This window comes from Nuphar pumila, chromosome 11, assembly GCF_984573655.1.
Source record: "Nuphar pumila chromosome 11, dmNupPumi1.hap1.1, whole genome shotgun sequence".
NCBI classification, from domain to species: domain Eukaryota; kingdom Viridiplantae; phylum Streptophyta; class Magnoliopsida; order Nymphaeales; family Nymphaeaceae; genus Nuphar; species Nuphar pumila.
Genome location: NC_143259.1, coordinates 77,910,380 through 77,935,271, shown reverse-complemented (window position 1 = coordinate 77,935,271; position 24,892 = coordinate 77,910,380).

The window sequence follows — 24,892 nt, the reverse complement described above, 5'->3', positions numbered from 1 at the left end:
TTTTTCTAAGAGATTTTGAAATAAGTTTGAAAATATTCTTTGAAGAAATGGTTCAGAGATTGAACTTGATTTGAAAAATTGGGATTTGAATCCAAAACTTTGATTTTGAAGTGAATTTGAGATTTGAAAAGGAACTTGAAATTTGGAAGTTGAATCATAATTGAGATCAAAGATTGAAATAGATTAAAATTTGAATTGAAGAAGGAGGATTTGAAATCGAAAATGAAATTTGAAAAAGAATGAAATTGGAAAGTGAAAGATTGAATTTTGAAAATGGAATTTGAAATTGGAAGATTTGGAATTGAAGTCTAATTGAAATCTGGCTTTGAAATTGAAATTTAAAATTGAATTTAGGAGTTGGAAATTGAAATTTAAAGTTAGAATGGAAATCAGATTCAAATTGAGACTTTGGAAATTATTTTGAAATTCAATTTGATGTTTGAAATCATAATTGGACTTGGAAATTGGATTGGAAATTCAAGTTGAAACTTTGATTTGATTTTGAAATTGAAGTTTAACTTTGAACTTGGAAATGAATTTGGAAATTGAAATTGAATTTAGAATCTGAAATTAAAATTGAACTTGAAGCTTAAGAATGAATTTAGAAATTGTAAATTTGGAATCTTGAAAATAAACTTTGAAGTTGGATTCCAAAATTGAAATTAGGATTTGAAGTTGGACTTGGAATTTAGAATTGAAATTGGGCCTTGATTTTGAATTTGGAATTTAAAAATGAAATTCAAGTTGAAATATAGAATTCAGAAATATGGAATTCAGAAAGAAGAATTGAAAATTGGAGAATTTGGAAATAAAATTTAAAACTGAATGGATCTGAGAATAAAAGGATAAATTTAATATGATTTTGAATTTTATAAATGAAGACTGTGTTTTTGAAGATTTATTTCAAAATCACTTGGAATCATGACGATGATTTGAAATAATTTGAAAATGAATGCAATTCTATCCTAAATGATGAATGCTTTGAAATTTATTTAAAGATTGGAATTTAAAAGAAATTTCATTCTTTAATAGAATTGAAATAAGATTAAACCATAATACATTCATGACTATGGTCACAAATATATTATAATATAATCTTTATTTAAATTCTAATAAAGAATAAAATAAATTTTTGTGCCTTTAAAAGATTTAAAATAAAATTAACTTTTAATATATTCATGACTATGGCCACAAATATAACTCAAGTTAATTTATATTTTAAATTCTGATAGAGGAAGAAAAGAATATTTAGAAAAATATGATGGAAAATCAAATGTTATTCCATAAAAGATAAAAATCCTAAGTATTGTTCACATTTTGACTATGGCCATAAATGTGAATCATTTACTTAGAATTATTTACCTCTTATTAGAAAAGGTGCACATGCCATTCGTGTTTCACCATTCATGAATTTTTGAAATAAAGACAAAAATAAAATGAGATGTCACAAGCAATTATGAGAACTATATGCTCATACATTCTATTTTAAACTGAAAAGTAGAAATTCTCATTAATATCAAATTATTAGTCTTAAATTGAAATTGAAATTGAAATTATAAAATTTCTAATCTAGGAAGGGAAATCAACATTTTCTATATTTTTCCTGCAAAAATTGAGTTAGCACAAAGCAAAATGGAAAATATAGAAGAAAATGGAAAATACTATGTTAAAGACCAACATGCATATGGTCATGCCTAGGCTAATGATAAAATACAGATGCATCTATCTAAATATGGTGCTTATGCTAAATGAGGAGTGCATATGTATATGCCTAAGTGCTATGCATATGCTAATGAGGAGTGCATCTGAGAAGGTATGTGCAATGCCTTGTGTTGATGGAGAAATCTATATACATTTGTCTAATGGTGATGCATAGGTTTATGAAAAAATGCACATGAGAAGACATGTGCAATACCTCGTGCTAATGGAGAAATCTATATACATTTGCCTAATGGTGATGCATAGGCTAAATGGGGAATGCACATGACTTTGCCTAAGGCAATGTATATGCTTAATGAAGAAATCCATATGATATGATAAAATGGAATAGAAAATGTATATGGAATGCTGGACTGGAAATGTATACATGTATGCAACATAGGAAGTGCAAATGGTAACATCAATGTGCCTAGACTAGAGCTATAGCAGCAAGTTGAATTTACCTAACATGTGTCAATCCAATATGCAAGAGATGATATTGATATACAGGTGGCTATTATGCAGGAACTGATAGTGATATGGGTGCTTTGTAATAGCATGCAAAGGTGGTGTGAATGCATACATAATAGACAAGTGTATGTGAGGTGAATGGAGTGAGATGCTGAAGGTGAGTCAAAGAAACACGGAATTGATGATGCAGCAAAGCAACAAGATAAAGTGTGATATACGATGCATACAAGACAATAAGACAATGGAAGATGCTGTAATAAATCACTGTAATGAAGTATTGTCTTGAGCAAACCAATGTGAGTTGCTGTGGTGAAATGCCATGATGAACTGTTGAGCAAACTGTGAGCTTGTATCTTTCAACCCCAACATGCTTATCCTATGTATACAGAAGATGTTAACAAGGTTTTTGTAAACTACTAACCGCAACACTAATCTGACTTGATTAAATGCCTGCGCATTTGAAAAGCCTAATCCATCCCTACAATTTTTTTTGTTTAAGAGACTCACAATAGTGACACTATACATACAAATGTGATGACGAGCTAGCTAGCAGCAAATTGGCTTTTAGTGGATTGATTGCACATGGCAAACCACCCACTGCGAACTGATTCTTGCGAGGAGATTTCAAAGAATGGCTATTCGTAATGTGCTGTAATGAAGCAGGTGCAAAGTGTGGGAGGTGGATGGTGTGCACATGAAGTTACATGAGAGTGCAACAGGGTGCAACAAATGTACAGGTGATTGAAGATGTGCAGGGTGCTGGATGAACAGTGTTGCACCCAAGTGATGGTGTTGTGTAGTGAATGAAATATAAGGTGCTATGCTGAAGAAGGCAGGTGCAGGGAGTGAAAATATATTGCTGTAAATGTTGGATGATATTCAGGGATAGCATCGAGTGTTATAAAATAATATTAGGTGACATCAAAGGACAAATATAAAGTTGGAAGTACAGGTAAGTGGTGGGCATTACCAAGTGCATGTGATGGTAAGCAGTGTTGTAATGAGTTGCAGAGAGTGAGAATCATGAGAGTGTTGAAGGGAATGATAGTGTTGTGAAAATGTAAACTATGCAAAAAGGTATGGATGCTATGCATAACCTTTCACAAATTTGAGGCTCAGCTTACATGGGATGGACTGATATGCTGGAGGTGAATTGCAGGATTAAGAAAGTGGAGGGATAAAGTGCAGAGGCTGGTGTGAAAATGTTGTGTACAGGGGACAAGTGTTGTTGCTGCGGTAGTGAAGTGCAGTAGATGCAATGAGGAAGGTAGGTGATTGTGCTTGTGAGTGTGGGAAATGAAGGATTGCTGAATGTATATGCAAGATTATCATCTAGATGGCTAATGTAATATGCAAGTGGTGAACTACGTGATATACAACAAGGCTTGTGAGATGGTGACACTATGCAGATAGCTACAATTTTACAATAGTAATACTGTGTGATGGATTAAATGCAGATGAAGCATGAATGAAGATGCAGGGGAATTCCCAACATGGTAATTACAACTCTCAGAAAGTTGTTGTAGCTGACATGTGTTTGTATCAGAATCGATATCATGGTAGTCCCTTCATGGGTGGATTGATATTCTTTTGGCACATTTAACCTGAGGGTAAGGCAAGACACAACAATATCATATGCATTGGAGTTGAAAGACGTAATACCTATCTGTAAAATATCCAGGCATCTTAAGGTCACATCCTGCAAAGCTTTGACGAAGGAAGCAATATCAACAATTCTGAACAGCCCATCGACACGGAATGCGGTTTGAACAATAGTAATGTCATTATCATGAAGCCTATGCAGCAAGGCTTCCCTAATTCTCATATTTCTCTTTACCAGCCTTAGCCACATCTGACAGAGCAGCTAGACAAACTTTAGCCTTTCAAGTGAGAACCATAATTTCAAATTAGATACCTTCAAGAGCAAGTCTGGCCGTGGTTTGTTGTTGTAAATCTGACCTCCTTTGGTCGATCGGGAAGAAAACCAGAAGGGAAGGGGAAAGAGAAGTAAAGAGGGATAGAGGAGAAGGGTATGCGAGAGATGGAAGGGTGGAAAACGGATGCCCAATGGTCGACCCCTGCGGCTTCTTTTATAACAAGAAGCCGTTAGAAAATTTTCAATAGGGGTCCATTAGGTTTTTGAAATTTTTTAAAATGATGGTTCTTTTTACAAGGTTTTTCAAAAAAGGTGATAAAGCCATTTTCCGAAATTCTTTTTCTTTTATATTTTTGAAGAAGAAACCTGAGAAAAAGATGAAGGAAACACGAGGATTTTAAAAGATGAGATCCAAACAAGGTTTTTGAAAGGTTTTTATAAAATATTTGTTTTGAAATTTAAGGATTTTTCTAAATGTGTTTTTTCGGAAAATACATGGTTAATTTCAGAAATTGGGTTTCAAAATCGATCTGGATCCTGGATTTTGAGTGAATATTTGAGTTTGGATCTCGAAATTTAGGAAATGAAATGAGTGGATCCAAATGGATACTGGATGAAATGTCTGAGCCATTCAGAAAATTGATTTTATATATTTTAAAAAAAAAATAAAACAGGGGAATCTAGCTCAGAATTGGATTCGGATATTCGATCTGGATCTCAGGTTGGATCAAGCATAGAAGATGAAATTGTATTTCGGAACTCCAAATGAATTCGTGAAATGGTTAGAAGTTGATCAGAAGTTGACCCAATTTATTTAGAGGATGGGGCTAGGGGCAGAAAGAGAATTTTTTAAATTTTTGAAAAATTTGGGGTGTTCACAGATGCCCCTCTTTGCTGCTAAGCCGTTTGAAAGCCGAGCTTAGTGGCAAAGAAAACACACCATTTTTGTTTAAATGCCCCAGTCAGGAAATCCGAACTGGGTGTGGAAGAATTGTTTTGTGAAAATGATTGTCAGGTTTAACACCTTATTCTGAATGACTTGGAAAAATACGAAATTCTCGAGAATGAAATAATTGGACAAAAAGGAATGAGGAAATTGTGATGGGACTTTGGGATGAAGATTTCAAAATTATGAAAAGGAGAAATTTTGAGCAAAGGGAGATCTTATGGCTGAGACAAAATAAGCTTTTTGGAATGGTTCAGGTTTAGCCCTTAACCTGGATGGGACAAGAATATCAAAATGAGATTCAGGTCTGACCCTTACCTGAATGGGGAAGAAATACATGAAAACCATGATGGGATATTTTTTGAAAAATACCTCATGAGACGAGACTTAGGTACAATCCTTACCTGAATGGATATGAAAAGTATGGATTCTTTGCTAGGATAGAGAAAACCATGATGGGACTGGAAGAAATACCTCGTTAGAACGAAGCTTAGGTTTAACCCTTACATGAATGAGAATGAAAAATATGGAATCCTTGAATGAAGAAACCATGATGGAACCTTCATATTTTAGCACAATAAATCCGAGATGTGTTTGCAAAAGGATGAAAGTGTGGTTCCCTGAAGCTTGAAAAGGGGTTGATCTTGGACGTCTCATTGATGAGACTGAACGACTTTTAAAATAGATGACCTTTTGCGAGAAAACAATTCAGGTTTAACCCTTATCCTGAACAAGAAATGAAAATATCTTGTAAGATGAGGCACATGTACAATCCTTAACCTGAATGAATATGAAAATACCTCATGAGATGAGGCACATGTGCAATCCTTAACCTGAATGGATAAGAAAATACCTCGTGAGACGAAGCACAGGTACGATCCTTAACCTGAACGGATATGAAAATACCTCATGAGACAAGGCACATGTACAATCTTTAACCTGAACGGATATGAAAATACCTTATGAGGTGAGGCACAAGTATAATCCTTAACCTGAACGGATATGAAAATATCTCGTGAGATGAGGCACATGTACAAACCTTAACCTAAACGGATATGAAAATATTGAATTCTCGAATGAAGAAATCATGATGGGACTTTTGGATTTCACACAAAGAATTCGAAAGGAGTCGCAAAAGGTTAGAAAATGGGGTTCTTAAAGCTTTGAAAAGAAGTTGATCTTGGGCATCTCGTTGCCGAGACTGAATAGCTTTATGAAAGACCTTTTGCGAGAAAAACAGGCTCAACCTTGGACCTGAAGAATGAACTGTCTATGGCGGGATAGTGGGGACAAATTGGGAAATGTGCAGATTTGAGAGCCCAGGCGCTCAAATCAAATAGAAGGGATGGACTTTGAAAACTACTATTATCAAGTCCTAACGAGGGATAAAACAATGCCAGAATATATCAAAATGGACCCCAAGTTCTTGCTGCATGTCGGGATAGCCAGAAAATATTGCCAATAAGATGAAAAATTATAGTTGATTAAAAAATGATTGAAATGTGCATGTATGTGCGAAAGATATTCCTTTTCTCTACCTAGAGTATTACCTCCAATCGAGCTAACTCCGTAGAATCAAGAATCAAATTCAAATTTGCTACTATTGAGTTTCTTCAAGGAAGCTATCCATTTCCTTGATATGAAAAGAGAGGAACTATTCTTAGTTTCATGAAAGCAATTGGATGAACAAACATTGATAGAAAAATTTCACATAGCTAAAGATGATTCTTGGCATTTTTGGCAGTTTGATATCTAGGTTTACCCATGATGATCTTTTTGTATTCTCTGAGGCATAAAATTCAACTCTCTTGGGATTTGGCGAGAATTTCATCGCATCAACCATCAACTTGGCGATGTTCTGATTTTTCCTGGAAGGACATGTCACATACTCCTTTAACTTGGAGATGATCTGAGTCTTCTTTGGTCCCAGGAATTTGATTGATAATACTGTCTCTTTGATTGAAATCTCATGATGATAACATAAATTAAATATCTTTAAGGGTTTGTCAGGAGGTTCATCGCATCGACCTTCAACTTGGCAATGTTTTGATTTTCCCTGGAAGGACATGTCACATACTCCTTCAACTTGGAGATGATCCAAGTTTTCTTTGGCCCCAGGGGTCTAACTCGACCATCAGCCTTCAACTCGACAATAGTTAAGAGATCCCTTTTGCAAATAATTAATTGCAGCTTGAATAATTGAGGAGATATTGAGAGAATTTTTTATTGCCCAGGATATTTCCACCGCCTTTATTGCCAGAAGGATGTTCTTTAAAAATATGCCATAGCTATGATAAATATTAGTTCACTTATGACATTTTAACATCATTGAATTTTTCCTTCGCCGGTCATATCGAAGATTTTTTCTTCATCCTCTTGGTTGACCAGCAGAAAAAACTTGAATTTTGTTCTTTCCTCGCAAAAGCTTTTCTCTTTTAGATGGAATATTGAAGGTAGCTTGAGGTAAAATTTTGTGTAATAAAATTTTGAGATCAACAATTGCTTTTGTGACAAATTGGCAAAATATTCTAGAAAATTTTGGTGAAAGGAATTGCTTGACATCGAATTGACACATCCGTGCTTAAATTCTTTGCTCTTTTTTCCTAAAAGAGAGACTCAGGCTTGACCCTTGACTTGAATGGGTATGAAAATACTCCTCTCTTTCCGTAAGAGGAGGTGTTTGCAAAATAGAACTTTTGAAGAGAAATTAAGTTTTCGTCAAAACTCTCTAATCTTAGGCTTCTCTTATGGAAAGGCGGCCAGTGGGTAAGATTGATGAATATCACAACACACTCTCCCTGGAAAAAGGAGTCCTCTGCGATGGGGGCCAAAATAAGAAATTGGGGGCTACAAAAGAAACGAGCTTTCGTCAAAACTCTCCCTAAAAAAATGGTTCTTTGTGTAAAATTGGGTTGTTGTTTTGCAAACAGCTCGCGAAGAAATGAGTCCCTTCAAACTCTCCCTGAAAAAAGGGTTCTTGCGAACAAAAATTGATTGCATGCGAAAGGAACGAGCTCCCTCGAACTCTCCCTAGAAAAAGGGTCCTTCGCAAGAGAAAATGATTGATATACGAAATGTTTGGAATTTGACAAATTGAATTTGGTGACAAAAAGATTAGATCAGGAGGAATTCAACCTACAGATCGTATCTCAAAAGAAAATTGGTTCAAAAGGGATTCAGCCTAAGAACCGCTAAGAAAACTAGATCAAAAGAGATTCAACCTACATATCGGATTAAAAACGAGATTGGTTCAAGAGGGACTCATCCTAAGAATCATGGAGAAAGTGAGGCCAGTGCAAAAGACCGATTTTTGATAGAAGAGATCCTTCCTAAAGTTGGGATCTAAAAGAAAATAAGTCTGAGTCGGAACTCGAATTTGAAAGAAAGGTCGAATCGAAACTCGAATTTGAAAGAAAATGGCCGAGTTAGAACTCGGTTTTAAAAGAAAGGCCGAGTCGGTACCCAGTTTTAAAAGAAAGGTCAAGTCGAAACTCCATTTTAAACGAAAATCTGAATTTGAATTTGAAAGAAAAGAAGTCCAAGGCGGAACTCAGATATTCAAAAGAAAGATAGACCAACTTCAAAGTTGGTTTTTGAAAAGAAGAAAGACCAAGTCAGATTTCTGGTATTCAAAGAAAATAGACCAACTTGAGAGTTGGGTTTTTAAAAGAAGAAAATCCGAGTCGGAACTCGGGTATTAAAAAAAAAATAGACCAACTTGAGAATTGGGTTTTCAAATGAAGGAAATTCGAGTCGAAACTTGGGTATTCAAAAGAAAATAGACCAACTTGAGAGTTGGGTTTTTGAAAGAAGAAAATCTGAGTCGGAACTTGGGTATTCAAAAGAAAATAGACCAACTTGAGAGTTGGGTTTTGAAATGAAGGAAATCCCAGTCGAAACTCGGGTATTCAATAGAAAATAGACCAACTTGAGAGTTGGATTTTGAAGAAAAGAAAATCTGAGTCGAAACTCGGGTATTTAAAAGAAAATAGACCAACTTGAGAGTTGGGTTTCGAAAAAAAGAAAATCTGAGTAGAACTCGGGTATTCAAAAGGAAATAGACCAACTTGAGAGTTGGGTTTTTGAAAGAAGAAAAATTGAGTCAAAACTCAGGTATTCAAAATAAAATAGGCCAACTTGAGAGTTGGGTTTTGAAAAAGAGAAGAGTCCGAGTCAAAACTCAGATATCTAAAAAAAAAAACAGACCAACCTGAAAGTTGGATTTTGAAAAAGAGAGGAGTCTGAGTCGAAACTCGGTTTAGAAAGGAGACTAGAGCAACCCAAAAGGTTGGAAAAAGAAGTCTAAGTCGGAACTCGGATCCTCAAATAAAATTTTAACCCGAAGGTTGAATTTTGAATATCGCCAGTGCGAGGACAGGATTCAGAAGATGGTTTGATATAGGATCGAGAGTTTTGAGAATAACCAGTTTGAGGACTGGATTATTTAACTTGCAATGAAGATTTTTGATGAAGAATTCTTAATTTAATAGACTATCATAGTTAACTGTATGTGGCCTGCTTTTAGGATTATCCCCTTATCCTGAATGAAGAATGAAAGGAACAACTCGTTAGAAGGAGGCTCAGGTTTATCCCTTAACCTGAAAGGGAAGCTCATGTTTATTCCTTAACCTGAAGGAAAAGAAGAAAATACCTCAAAGGACGAGGTTTAGGTTTATCCCTTAACCTGAAAGGGAAGAAAATACCTCGAAGAACAAGGTTCAAGTTTATTGCTTAACCTGAAAGAGAAGGAAATACCTCGAAGGACGAGGTTCAGGTTTATCCCTTAACCTGAAGGGGAAAGAATAAAAATTGAGGAGAATTTTGAGGAAATTATGAAAAATTTAGCCTTTCAAGTGAGAACCATAATTTCAAATTAGATACCTCCAAGAGCAAGTCTGGTCATGGTTTATTGTTGTAAGTCTGACCTCCTTCGGTTGATCGGGAAGAAAACCAGAAGGGAAGGGGAAAGAGAAGAAGAAGAAAGGAGGGATAGAGGAGAAGGGTATGCGAGAGATGGAAGGGTGGAAAACGGATGCCCAATGGTCGACCCCTACGGCTTCTTTTATAACAAGAAGCTGTTAGAAAATTTTCAATAGGGGTCCTTTAGGTTTTTGAAAATTTTCAAAACGATGGTTCTTTTTACAAGGTTTTTCAAAAAAAGGTGATAAGGCCATTTTCTGAAATTCTTTTTCTTTTATATTTTTGAAGGAGAAACCTGAGAAAAAGATGAGGGAAACACGAAGATTTTAATAGATGGGATCCAAACGAGGTTTTTGGAAGGTTTTTATAAAATATTTGTTTTAAAATTTAAGGATTTTTCAAAATAAGGCTTTTCGAAAAATACATGGTTAATTTCAGAAATTGGGTTTCAAAATGGATCTGGATTTGGGATTTCGAGTGAATATTCGAGTTTAGATCTCGAAATTTAGGAAATGAAATGAGTGAACCCAAATGGATACTGGATAAAATGTCTGAGCCATTCAAAAATTTGATTATATATATATATATATATATATATATATATATTTTTTTTTTTTAAATTTTGAAAACAGGGGAATCTAGCTAAGAATTGGATTCAGATATTTGATGTGGATCTGAGGTTGGATCAAGCACAAAAGATGAAATTGTATTTTGGATCTCCAAATGAATCCGAGAAATGATTAGAAGTTGATCAGAAGTTGACCCAATTTATTTTGAGGATGGGGCTAGGGGCAAAAAGAGAATTTTTGAAAAATTTGGGGTGTTCACAGGGGTCCTCGTTCGTACAAAGTTGGACCATTCTCTTCCAAATGGCAAGGGATAATCCAACCAAGTTTGATATTTTTCTGAGAAAGTGATCCTCCAAGTTAGCCTAAAATGGTGGACTCACCCAAGGCTCAAACAAAACAATAATAAGTGCGTGCAAGTTTGTGAAGTGTATAAAAAAAAAAGAAAACACAAAAAAAATAAGAAAAGAAGAGGAAAAGAGAATACTTACTTGCACTTCTAGCAAACCCTAGTCCTTGCTTGTAAGCTGACAGAATATTCTCACCCAACCACAAACCAAAAATCCGAAAAAGATACGTCTCTCTGACTAAAGATTCTATATGAGAAAGGGCATTCCCAATAGGAACAACTACTCTACAAGGCTAAGAAAACTAATTCCTAAGCGTAAAGTAGCAACTTAGAATTTCCTACGTTAAGACATGAGAAAATCTCAAGTGAAGGGCGAGAAGAGTAAACTATCCTAGGTATGAGGAGTGTCAAGTACTCTCTCCTAATTCTCAAGCTTGGTGGCCAACCAAGTGGGAGTCTAGCCTAAGACCTACAAATACTAGTTGGGAAAGCTATTTAGATAGCATACTTGGTTGGCACCATTTGGGTTAACTTGTGCTAACCTACCTAATTCAGGATAGTTGGATTGGATCTAATCAGATTTAGTCCAAGCCTATTGAGGTTGGTGCCAATTGGTCCCACTGTCGCCAAATTGGTTGATGCCAGTTGTGACAATTGGTGTTTACCTACCCTGGGTTTGGGTCTTACGGGTCAAATTAGGTCCATAACTGATCCAGACCCAGTTAGGTTGGTGCCAATTGGGTTGGCTGACACCGATACAAATGAATCTACATTTAGGTCAGGTCAGGTTTGACCCTATTCAGAACAAATCCATGCCAGGTTGGTGTCAGCTGGGTCAACTGGTGCCAATCCAAATGATCTAGATCTGGTTTCGGTCAAAAACATAGACTAGTGTGGACTCATTCTAGCACATTTCAGAAAAACACCTATAACTTTAAATTTACAAGTCCATTTGATGAACAGTTTGGTGGGTTGTAAAGTTAACATCTTCCTCTTCAATTGGTCACTCAAAATCATATTCAATAATTTAAAATATCAAAAATACCCTCAAAGTTGGCCTTACTTTTCAAACAAATTATATTTTTGAAATCCACCTTTCACTCTGATATCAACTTGAAGTACTTTTTTGCCCAATAAAATCTAGAAAACTCTACTTTTGTTTGAAAGTGGTTGAAGATGTTATTTTATAGGTCAAAATTTTGTCAATTTGTTTTTTTTTTAAACACAAAAACCTTTAAAAGAGATCAGTTCATTTCTATATGACCATAAATCACAACTTAATTTTGCTCTCTAATGTTTAGAGCAATTCTTTAGGAGAATAAATTAGGTTGATTGAGATATATAGATCAACTCACACAAATGTTAATGGTGACTTTATGAGAAATTCTGTATCAAATAATTATGTAAGTAATTGAATCATTTTAAGGTCTTGTATATGTAAATATGTAATTTGATTATAACTAATTCAAGTATATGTTTGTATTGCAACATGAGATGGAATGGTTCGCATCACAGGACTCCAATATAGAAGATTCTGCGATACTTATAGAGCTCCTTGGTACACGACCTGGCTATATGGAGGCATGGAGAGTTGTGCCATACCTACTCAAGAATCATCTTCTACCAATACATCGAACAATGCCCTTAGGCATGCGCTTGAATCAAATCAGGAAGAATCGGCTACCACCAAAGAAGGGTTGGACAATACCAAAGAAGAGTTGGACACCTTGATGGGTACAGTGGTTAATATTGGAGCTAGGTTGGCATGGTTTGAGGGAATGGAAGATAAGATGACACATTTTAAGGGAATGATTGCAATGATTTTAGAGCAACCAAAAAGTTCAAACTAAAATGTATTATTAAACAATTTCAATTTTGAATAATAACATGCTAGTGTTTTACTATTTTTTCATACCAGCTACAAGATATTGTAATGTCAGTTTAATAACTTTTTCTTCATGCATGTATCTTTATGTAGTTAGTTGCTCAGGTTTGTTCACTAAATATATATTATGTTTTCTATGTCCTACGATTGTTCACATTGCACTAAGATCTTCATGTTCAATTTTTTTATGCAGGTATGGACACGTGCTGGATTTAAATGATTTTGCTTTGTACTTGTTTTTCCTTTGATAAAAAGAAAGTGAATGAAAAAGTTCATGATGTATTTAGTGTTTGATTGATGATTCGGGATTTGTAACAATTGAAGTTCATTTTCTGTTTCTGTTATTTAGGTTGAGCAAACACAAAATGTTTTGTTGAATAAACATAAGATGTTTGTGTGGAAGGATATAGTGCACATTCTTACATTCTATTGATTATCGATAAAACTTCTTATTGTGCATTATTAAAATTGATGTTATGGACTGTTTTCAGTTGTATATGCCTAGTTATTTGAATTGAAGAACAATTTTTATAATAACAGGGAAATCTAAAATTTGAATTAAAGTTTGAAGTGTGTTTGAAGTGCTCTATAATAGCAGAATTTGAAGTGTTATATTTTTCCTGTAATAATTAAAGTGTTCTGTAATAATCAAAGAACAGAAAAATTTGCACGATCCTATGCAAATTTTCATTAAACTATGCAGAAGTTCTACGAAAACTCGCATGATTCCATGCATATTTTATTCTAATTGAGCAAATTTTTATCAAACTATGCAGAAGTTTTATGCAAATTTGCACGATTCCATGCTATTTTCCTTCTAATTGTGTGAAATTTCATCAAATTATGCGAAAGTTCTATGCAAATTCATATGATTCCACTCATTTTTTCTTCTAATTGAGTGAATTTTCATCAAACTATACAAAAGTTCTATGCAAATTTGTACGATTCCATGCAAAAACTACACCACTAAATTTTATTTTATTTAAAAAAAAAAGGGACTTTTGTCAATGATATTTAACATCGATTATATTGAAGTTACTAGTGATGATATGTATCATCGATTTTCTTAATATAACCGACGCTATTTTATCATCGACTATTTGAACATATATGACTTTTCTATATATATATATATATATGATAATTATCGTCGAGTTTGATCTATAGCCGGTAATATTTATCGTCAAATATTTTTGACATATGTTTTTTAATATAAATACGATGATAATTATCAAGCTTTAAGAGAGAACCGACGATAAATATTGTCAGTGTTATTAAATATACTCAATGATATTTATCATCGCATTTAATTACTGGAACCAACGATAAATGTTGTCGTTGTTATTAAATATACTTTATGATATTTATCATTGCATTTAATTACTATAACTGACGATATCTATCGTCAACTATTTGAACAAATATGATTTTTCAATATCTCTATGACGATAATTATCATCGATTTTTAAAATATAACCGACAATATTTATCATCGACTTTCAACTTATAGGTGATGATATTTATCATTGGTTTTAATTAGTATAACTGATGATAAATATTTTCACTTTTAATTCTTATTACCAATGACATTTTAGAGCTGACTATTTTATACCGACTATATCATATCGTCAAATTTATTTCTAGATACACGATGATATATAACTATCATTGAAAATAGTAATATAAATGTCCGTAAAAGGTCGACAATACGGGCGACGATATTTATTTTAACACCCCAACAATTTGGAGGTGAAATTTTGGATAAAATTTCTTTTTCTTTTTTTTAAATAGCGAAAGTGACAAGTCCAAGTGTCAGGTAAATTACAGGGTAAAAGGAGAAGTACTAAAAGCTTTTCATTCATTAATTAAAGCATTAATATCATTAATTACATCTCATAATTGAAATATAAATCTAGCTAATCAGAGTCTAAACAAGAATATTGAAAACTGAGATCCCATGGCTACTTCCGTTGCGACACCCATGATTGCACCCCATTCATTCGCTACCTGAAATTTTAATGCACAAGGATCAGACTCCTCTGTCTGCGTAAGAATCATTATATTTATATGTTGTGCTCAGTGTCCTGTGTACGAATATGTGTAACATTTGCAAATATTACAATTATAAAGTTTTGGGCAATATAACTTGCTAAGAAGGAAATTTCTACTAAAACGTGCTTGCTATTTACTTTGGTATGAAACAAGAAAAGTACTAGATATGTGTTTATTCTTACAGGCATTATATGTTTCTATCATTTATAAGATCCAATACAAGAATTACGATATTTACTCAGAAACAACTACGAGAACAATGTAAACTTTTTATGATTATCTTTCAATTATCCTATGGGTACGCACAGGCATTCGACATCGTATCGGACCGAGACCATACGGGGGTCTATTATTTAATAACCCGTATGACTAGCCGTACAGATATCCAAAGGGAACGGTTCGTGACTGAGAGAGAACTCCCCAGTGGCTAGAACAAGAATTAGGATGCACCATGGACACTTCTGCAGAAGACTTGGATCTACCACCTAGGACGCATTGGTAGTCATGGACCCTTAACTCCGTGGACTGGGGACCGGGTGAGACACCTAGCTCTCACAAAAACTCAATTGTCCCACGGAGCTTGTACCATCTACCCTTTTCAAGGTAGACCACGGGTCCGGTAACATACACCGTCTTTTAAGTGTACCTAGAGATTTTGGTAACATATATCGTCTTTCAGATATACCCAGAATCTCGCAAATCTTATATTTATACATACATTTATATTTTTCATTTATGTTTTTGTGTGAGCCATCGCACCATGAGGGGTCCGGTAACATACACCGTCTTTCAGGTGTACCTAGAGAGTCCCGTAACATATGCCGTCTTTCAGGTATACCCAGAGTCTCGCAAACTTTATGATTATGCATACATTTTTATTGTTCATTTATTTTCTTGTGCAAGCCATCACACCATGGAGATTTCCAAAATCTCAAACCCGCCCCTAGGTTCAACCACACTGTATACATCTTATCACTTGGGTGCCATAAGCACTGACAATATGTGTAATTTCTCATAATCCGGCTCGACCCAGAGCCCACATTCAAAACATTTATTTTCTGAGTTATGGCGTACGCTTTCGTACCCATGAACATTGCCATACTTGTGGCAAGCTCTGTTTATCTTGAATGTGCACATTTTTTTTCTTTAAGTGCACTCTTATTGAGGTCACATGGACTTCACACACCGCGTCGGGCTTCCCAAAGCACGACCATGCCATGGTCGTGTGGCAACCACCACCAAGTGATGCCATCAATGAGACATGCTAACTGATGCTATCGTTAGTTGAGGAGTCCACCTGCCACTTATGTGTGCAAGGCTCAACAAGCACCCAAATGGGGTTATCTATTCTATGTTGCACCCACGTTAGTGGTGCAGCGCTATAGTGGCTTTTATGGCCGACTGACCATCATGAGCAGCGACCAACACCACTGCCACCACATCCTTGAATCCCAAGGCTAGAGAGGGACGGAACCCCTCTACCACCCAACTAGGTTGCATGAAGGTAAACCCTACTACTGTCCGACAAGAAGTAGTCTACTAGCTGCACCTGGTCTGAGCGGATTCGTAAAGTACCGCCCTGAACCATGGCTTTTAAGCTGCTGCCATGCAACGACAGCAGAGCCCTTAGCTTATGCCGCCTCAGTGATGCCCTACTGCATCAGCAAGGTGCTGGTTTAGCCAGTGTCGTGAGTCATATCAAGTGCTGGCCTCAGCGTGCTCAACTGGCACACTGGCATAGGGGAACTTTCCAGCCCGTCGAGGGTCTACTGCCAAGAGTGGCGGAACATTCCAGTGGAAGGTCGATGATAAACCATTGCACCGACTGTTCAGCCCAGATTGGCAGGGGACAGACCGGCCAGAATGGGTTGGTTCTGCCCAGACATCCCTTACACGTAAAGAATGCGGCTAGGGCTTAGAACAGCCTTTGTGCATTTTTTTTTTGATTTGAACTTATATATGGCGTGTGAAAATAAGAGGAACCAGATTGGGTTCCTGTGAACATGCTCGCGTTCACACCCCAAACCAGATTTGACACTTTCATGAGTCTATGTGCAGGTTCACCCTGCACTATCTTGCATTGACAACAATTAAACATGAACTAATAGACCTAGTTTTTTTTTTTTAAACCATCCATTTGACTTCACTACCACATATAAAAATTTCAATAGCATATAACATGTACTCAAATTTATCATACTGATCCAGCCACTATGTACATGTGCTTACAATATAACTAGACCTCACATTTCCAGAATTTTAATCTACGTTAGATTCGGTATTATGTGGTATGCTTAGGGATGGAGAAAACATGAAATGTACAATGAAGACAAGTTTTCCTTTTTGGTTCCTATATAAACCCCTAAACATGTATGTAACTAATTTCATACACTTGAATCTTTGCATAAACCATGAAAATATAACTTGTTAACATGTCATTTTGTTGTATCTATGATAGCAACGTTTAAAGACTTACACCTAAGTGTAAGCACCCTCCACTAAGTTTGGTGGAAGGTCTACGTGTAGGGAATCGGCTGGGGGTTTTCGGCGACGGCAACCGGCATCTCTGTACGTTGGTGGCCCTGCATAACAAACAGAAAAACAGAGCATACGCGTACCTGATGCCGCCATTGACGGAGCTGCTGTGGTCGCCGGAGAGGGACAATCTTCAACTCAGCCGGTATGCTGCCACCAAGAGCGCAGGCCTCTGAATGCTACCGGTGAGTCGACCTTTTTCCCTCACTGAAATTTCTGTATTGCACTTATGTAAAGGGTCGCTCATGAAACTCTTTTATAAGCCACGAAATGGGAACGGTTGAGTAACCGTTCCCTCTGATTTCAGGTTTAACGGAAGGAACACATTCATGTGGGGAAGCGTTACCCACATCGTGGGTAACCACCACCAACGTGGTGGTTAAACCCAACATTTTCCCACTTGTTCCGACGATAAACCCTTTAACCAAAAAACCTTATGGGAATAACTTTTATGAATAGAATGACCTTTTTATTCTATTCTAAAGGTCCTTAGTTGAATCTCTAATCCTTACGAGATTGACAACAACTATAATGAGAATAAAAAAACTGAAAGTGATCACTTTATTTATATGCATATGTCAAAAAGAGTTTAACAATCCCATCCTCATTACATGTTCGGAATATAATCCCAGTGCTAGCCCTTTAGTAAGAGGATCAGCGATCATCTCTTTAGTACTAATATTGACAATATGCACTAAATGATTCTCTGTCGTTTCTTTAACAACAAAATACTTCAATTCCATATGCTTGCATGACGTAGTACTTTTGTTGTTGTTCGAAAAGGACATCGCAGCTTCATTATCACAGTAAACCTTTAGTGGCTTCCCAATGGAATCGACCACCATTAACTGTGATATGAAGTTCTTTAACCATATTGCCTGCGAAGTAGTCTCGTACAATGCAATGAATTCTGCCTCCATGGTGTGGGCAGCAGTGGTCGTCTACTTTTCACTCCTCCAAGAGATCGCTCCCCCAGCAAGTAAGAAGACGTACCCAGTAGTAGACTTTCTACTATCAAGGCATCCTCCTAAATCCGCATCTGAGTAGCCAATGACCTCGAGGTGATCAACTTTATGATACGTTAACATATAGTCTTTTGTCCCTTGTAAGTACTGCAAGACTTTCTTGGCAGCCTTCCAATGGGGTAAACCTGGATTAGACTGAAATCTGCCAAGTACCCATACTGCAAAAGAAATATCTGGTCGAGAACATGTCTGCGCGTACTGCAAGCTGCCAACAACTGATGCATATGGATAAACACTCATCTGTGCTTTGTTAATATCGTTCTGTGGACAATCCTTTAGGCTCAACTTGTCACCTTTTGATATGGGTGTAGAAGTAGGAGAACAATTCTCCATCCCATATCGCTTTAACACCTTTTCTATATAGGATCTTTGGGAGAGGCCTAGAAAACCTTTTGCTCGGTCTCGACGAATCTCAATGCCAAGAACGTAAGCAGCCTCACCCATATCTTTCATATCAAAATGTGATGCAAGAAACAGTTTTGTCTCTGAAAGTAACTTCATATCGTTGGTTGCAAGTAAGATGTCATCCACATACAACATCAATATAATGAACTTACTCCTACTTTCCTTAAGGTATATACATTGATCAATAATATTTTCTGTAAACTCGAAAGTCACAATGACTTGGGAAAATTTAATATACCATTGTCGGGAGGCCTGTTTAAGTCCATATATTGATTTGTTAAGCTTACAAACCAAACGATCATTTTCAGAGAAACCAAGAGGTTGTTTCATTTATACCTCTTCATTCAAATCCCCGTTGAGGAACGCTGTTTTCACATCCATCTGATGTAGCTCTAAGTCATAATGAGCTACGAGGGCCAGAATAATCCTCATTGACTCCTTAGTTGAGACAGGAGAAAATGTCTCATTATAGTCAATGCCCTCCATCTGGGTGAATCCTTTAGCAACCAATCTTACTTTATGTCTCTTTATGTTACCTTTGGAGTCCTTCTTGGTCTTAAAGACCCATTTACACCCTACGGGCTTTACTCCTTTAGGTAACATGACAAGATCACACACTTGATTTTTAGCCATAGAGTCTAACTCTTCTTTCATGGCTTCAATCCAGTGCGAAAATTGTTTGCTTTCAACAGCTTTCATAAAATTCAATGGGTCATCATCCATATCTATGAAATCACCAGGCTTCTGAAGGTACACCACATAATCAGGATGTATGGCAGATCTCCTAATCCTTGTGGATCTCCAAACAGGTCGTTCATCAGGCTCAGATGAAACCTGATTATCCTGTTCGTGCTCTTCCGCATTGTCCACAATAGGTTCACTTTGGATTTGTGCATTAACAATCGAATGATCAACCACACCATCATTAGGAATAACAATGTGGTATCTTTTGATGTTTTCCTTAACAGGTGATGAAGTTGGATCCTGTATTTCCTCAAAACCAATGCTTTGAAGTGCACTTAATCCTACTGAACCATCTTTTAGGAATTTAGCCTTATCTGTTTCAACAATCTGTGGTGAGTGAGATGGACAATAAAACCTGTACCCTTTTGATCTTTCTGGATAACCAATGAAATAGCCACTGGTTGTTCTTGGATCAAAGGCTTTAATGTAGGGGTTATACAGTTTAGCCTCTGCAGGACATCCCCATATGTGCATATAAGACAATGATGGTTTTCTACCTGTCCACAACTCGTAAGGAGTTTTAGGCACATATTTCGTAGGAACCTTATTCAAAATATGCACAGCTGTCCTTAAGGCTTCACCCCACAACTTTATGGGAAGTGTTGAATAATTCAACATAGCCCTGGCCATTTCTTTAAGCGTACGATTTCTCCTTTCAGCTACACCATTCTGATAGGCACTACCAGGCATGGTATATTGAGGCACTATGCCTTCCTCTTTCAGAAATCGCGCTAATGGTCCTTCCCTTTGCCCCATCTCAGTAAATCTACCATAATATTCGCCACCTCTATCAAACCTGACTATTTTAATAACCTTATCGGTTTGTTTCTCTACTTCTTTCTTAAATTCTTTAAACATCTGAAAAACATCAGATTTTTCGAAAATCAAGTAGAGATACATATACCAAGAATAGTCATCAATAAAGGTGACGAAATATTTTTCGCCTGTGTAACAGGGAGAAAACGGTCCGCATACATCTGTATGGACTATTTCTAATATCTCACTACTGCGTTTGGCACCCTCTTTATATGTGTTTGTATGCTTAGCCTTTATGCAATCAACACATGGGTCATTGTCAGTAAAATCTAGAGATTGCAAGATCCCTTCATTTACCAGTCTCTTTATTCTCTTTTCAGAGATATGACCTAACCTTCGATGCCAAAGCATGTAAGATTTATCATCTGTCATGCTACGTTTATTTCCAACCAATGCGTATTCAGAAGTCAAAGACTCCTGAGTTTGGATCTTTACATTCAATCTATATAAACCATCATAAACTAATGCAGAACCAATTTCAATTGAATTTCTGAATATGAACAATTTGGAATTTTCAAACTTAAAACAATATCCAAATTTAACCAACTTTGAAATTGAAATTAAGCTTCTACTATACGATGGAATATAAAAGACATCATGAAGATCTAAAACTACGCTCGTATCCAGAGTAATCCTGCAGGTTCCTACACCCTTCACATGTGAACGCATTTTGTTTCCCGAATAGATGCTTTTCTCATGCATTGTTGGTTCCCTTCTGCTCAGGAACAACTATAGACAATTGAAAATATGAACAGTAGCACCAGAATCAATCCATCAGCTATTTTCAAGAATTTGTAATAAATTACATTCATGAGAAACAAATGACAAATTACCTCTCTTTTCCAACCACTTCTTGTACTTTATTCAATCTGCCTTTATGTGTCCCTTCTTCTTGCAAAAGAAGCACTTTATGGGAGCAGAGTTAGATTGCTTGTCTTGGGATGACTTATCCCCAGTTGGTTTCTTCCTAGCATTTCTCTTAAATGCATTCTTCCTTGGTCCTACCTTGGACGTATAAGAAGCCATATGTGCACTCTGCACCTTCTCACCTTTCATCCTCTCTTCTTCTTCAACACACTTGGACATGAGTTCATTAAATGTCCATTCATCATTATGTGTGTTGTACGAGATTTTGAAAGGTCTGTATTCCAAGGGTAAGGATGTTAGGACTAAATGCACTAGGAAAGAATCAGAGATTGTGAGTTTCATGTCATTCAGCTGAGACACTATGTTTCTCATCTCCAAAATGTGCTGACGAATGTTTCCCACTCCAGTATATTTCATAGATATCAGTTTTGACATCAGGGTACTGGCTCTGACCTTGTTTGAACTCACAAACTGTGCCTCAATGGCATTCATGAATTCCCTCACTGTTCTGTATTGTGGGATAGCACTTCAAATGTTCTTAGCTACTTTAGATTGCAAAAGCAACAAGCTAAGTTTATTCGAGCGCTCCCACTTCTCAAAAGCAATCTTTTGATCAGCAGTACTCTGATCAGTGAGGGCAGCGGGTTTATCTATCCTTAGGGCCAGATCTAGATCCATATACCCTAATGCAAATAAAACAGTTTCTTTCCAATCACTAAAATTGGATCCATCTAGAAAAGGTATAGAGCTAGAGCCATCTAAAATCACAAAACTAGAAACTGCATGACAAAAGACACGTATCAGGAAGCATTCATACGAGACTAAAACTTTAGTGGAAAAAGCAAAATAATAAAGGCCCTTGATATGCTTCTTTCCAGGCGAGTGAAGGGGGTCATCAGAGTCCTACTTTGGTAAGAGCTCCGACACGCGAAACCACTTTGCCTACCGATCATATTTGGTAAAACTAAGGTTCTTGTGAAGTTAGACCATCAACACAAGGTACCTTTGGATACTCATGTGTGATGTATCTCGACACATTTACCTTATTCTACCCTACTTAAATTCCAAACACGATAAAACTACCTTTGGGTCATCTATCGTTTAATGAATATAAGTACAACATTAATATTGACTAAAACCATATGATAGTATAACATTTTGACAACATACGTGTATTCAGTCACTTTGGTGACATGAATACACTAAGTTATCTGACTATCCTTAATGCCAATATAAAATAATATCTTAAAATAGTCCTTAAACCGAATGGACTAGACATATGACCCTCGAAATGGTTCTAAAACTGAATGAACCAGTCATATGTATCACGAACCGGTCTTAAAGCACTCTGAACCGGTCTGAAACAGCCCCGAACCGGTCATCCAAGGGTCCGAACCGGTTCTGAACCTTATGAACCGGGTCAAGTATGAACAAAAGTTCATTAAAACCCTATAACTGTATGCCAAAACCCCTGTATTTTCTTATATTTAAGAAAACAGGGTCTTAGCATCTCGGAACCGGTGAGAAACTGGAAGGAACCGGCCAAAAACGGCTCCAAACCGGTCCCGGAAGGGGACTGAGTCAGTCTCTGATCCGGTTCAAGCCAAACAGTGCCTAGACCCTCCTAGATTCGGGTCAGACCCGACTGCTAACTGGATCTGGGTCAGACTCGGAGTTATCCGGATCCGGTTCGGACCCGGTTAAGACCTGGATCCAGGTCAGACCCGGTTAAGCCATGGATCCGGGTCGGACCCGGGTCAGACCCGGGGTTATCCGGATCCGAGTCGGACCCGGTTAATACCTGGATCCGGTTCAGACCCGGGGTTATCCGGGTCCGGGTCAGACCCAATAATGACTGAATCCGGGTCGGACCCGGTACTGTCCGGATCCGGGTCGGACCCGGTATTACTGGATCCGGGTCAGACCCGGTAAGGACCGGATCCGGGTAGGACCCGGTACCCTCCGGATCTGGGTCGGACCCGGTATTACTGGATCCGGGTCAGACCCGGTAAGGACCGGATCCGGGTAGGACCCGGTACCCTCCGGATTTGGGTCTGACCCGGGGTTTACCTTATCCGGGTCGGACCCGAGCGGGTCCCCACCCGAATCCCTGATCCGATCCGAATCAACTTTATGGATCGGATTCGGGTGAGCGGGTCCAGTTTAGAAAATGAACCCGACCCGAAAAAACAAAACGTTAAGAGTCAAAATAGGGTTTTTCTGAACCCTATTTCACCCTTTTGATTTTGTTGCAGGGTGTGGCCGCCGGTTCCGACGATCAAACGATCGCCGGCAACCCCGACGGCGAGGAGGTGTCAGCCACCACCGTCGGTGACCCAATGGTCACACCGCAGTCGACGGTGGGGCGACAGCAGCTGCAACAACAATTGCAGAGGGAGCAGGCCTCTGCCGCCGCCTGCTGGCGACCCATGCAGTCGGCGAACGCCTGCCGTCGAACAACCCCGGCGCCTGCCGACGATCAACGCCGGAGCATTGAAAATGACACAGGTAAGTTTTTTTTTTTTGTTGTCTGTCGCCCAACGGTGACAGTCACCGGCGCCGTCGTCGGCTGCCGTCGACATCATGTCGACCCACAGCGACCATCTGTCGATAGCCTGCAACATCGCCCCACGACGATCTTTTACCGCCGGAAGAAGCTCTATCACCTCATGGCGACAGTTGCCGGAAAACACTGTCGCCCAATGGCGACAGTTGCCGCAACCCTCGCGCAGCGGAAGCGTGGTGGGCCCATAACCCAATGTAGGGAATCGGTTGGGGTTTTCCGGCGACGGCAACCGGCATCTCTGTACGTTGGTGGCCCTGCATAACAAACAGAAAAACATAGCATACGCATACCTGATGCCGCCATTGACGGAGCTGTTGTGGTCGCCGGAGAGGGACAATCTTCAACTCAGTCGGTATGCTGCCACCAAGAGCGCAGGCATCTGAATGCTACCGGTGAGTCGACCTTTTTCCCTCACTGAAATTTCTGTATTGCGCTTATGTAAAGCATCGCTCATGAAACTCTTTTATAAGCCATGAAATGGGAACGGTTGAGTAATCGTTCCCTCTGATTTCAGGTTTAACGGAAGGAACACATTCATGTAGGGAAGCGTTACCCACATCGTGGGTAACCACCACCAACGTGGTGGTTAAACCCAACACTACGAGCAGTTTGCCGGACTCACAATGAACAACAAGAGTAAAAACGAAGGTACTCCGACAGCCCCAGCAGAGCCAGTTATACCATAGGCACAAGTGGAGCTGACGGCACCAGTAGGAGCAGTGTGTGCTGGCCTACAAAATGGATCACGACCCTGCTTAGTCGGAGCAGACCAGCCAGGTCTGACCAGTCGCCCACAGGGTAACCCGTACAGTCAGATCGTGCCAGGGTAGCATGCATCCTATTGGATCACGTTACCCCATTTTATACCCAACATTTTTTTTCCAGGGATCAGGTTCTATTCACAACTATCTATCACTTAATATTTCAGAATTTTTTTTCTAACAAAAAGATAACGTCCAGAATGGTTTCGACATTTGAGTAAAAGGAAATATCCCAGCGTTTTTCCTTAGCTATGGGTTAACCCACATACACAATCTTGTAAAACAACATGCGTTGTTGTTGGTAGGGCTTGGGCCAAAATATAAGGCCACATGTGTAACTGTGATCTTAATGTGGTTCAGGTATATGCAAGAAAAGAAAATCTAACGATGCACCATAATAGTTCCAGAGT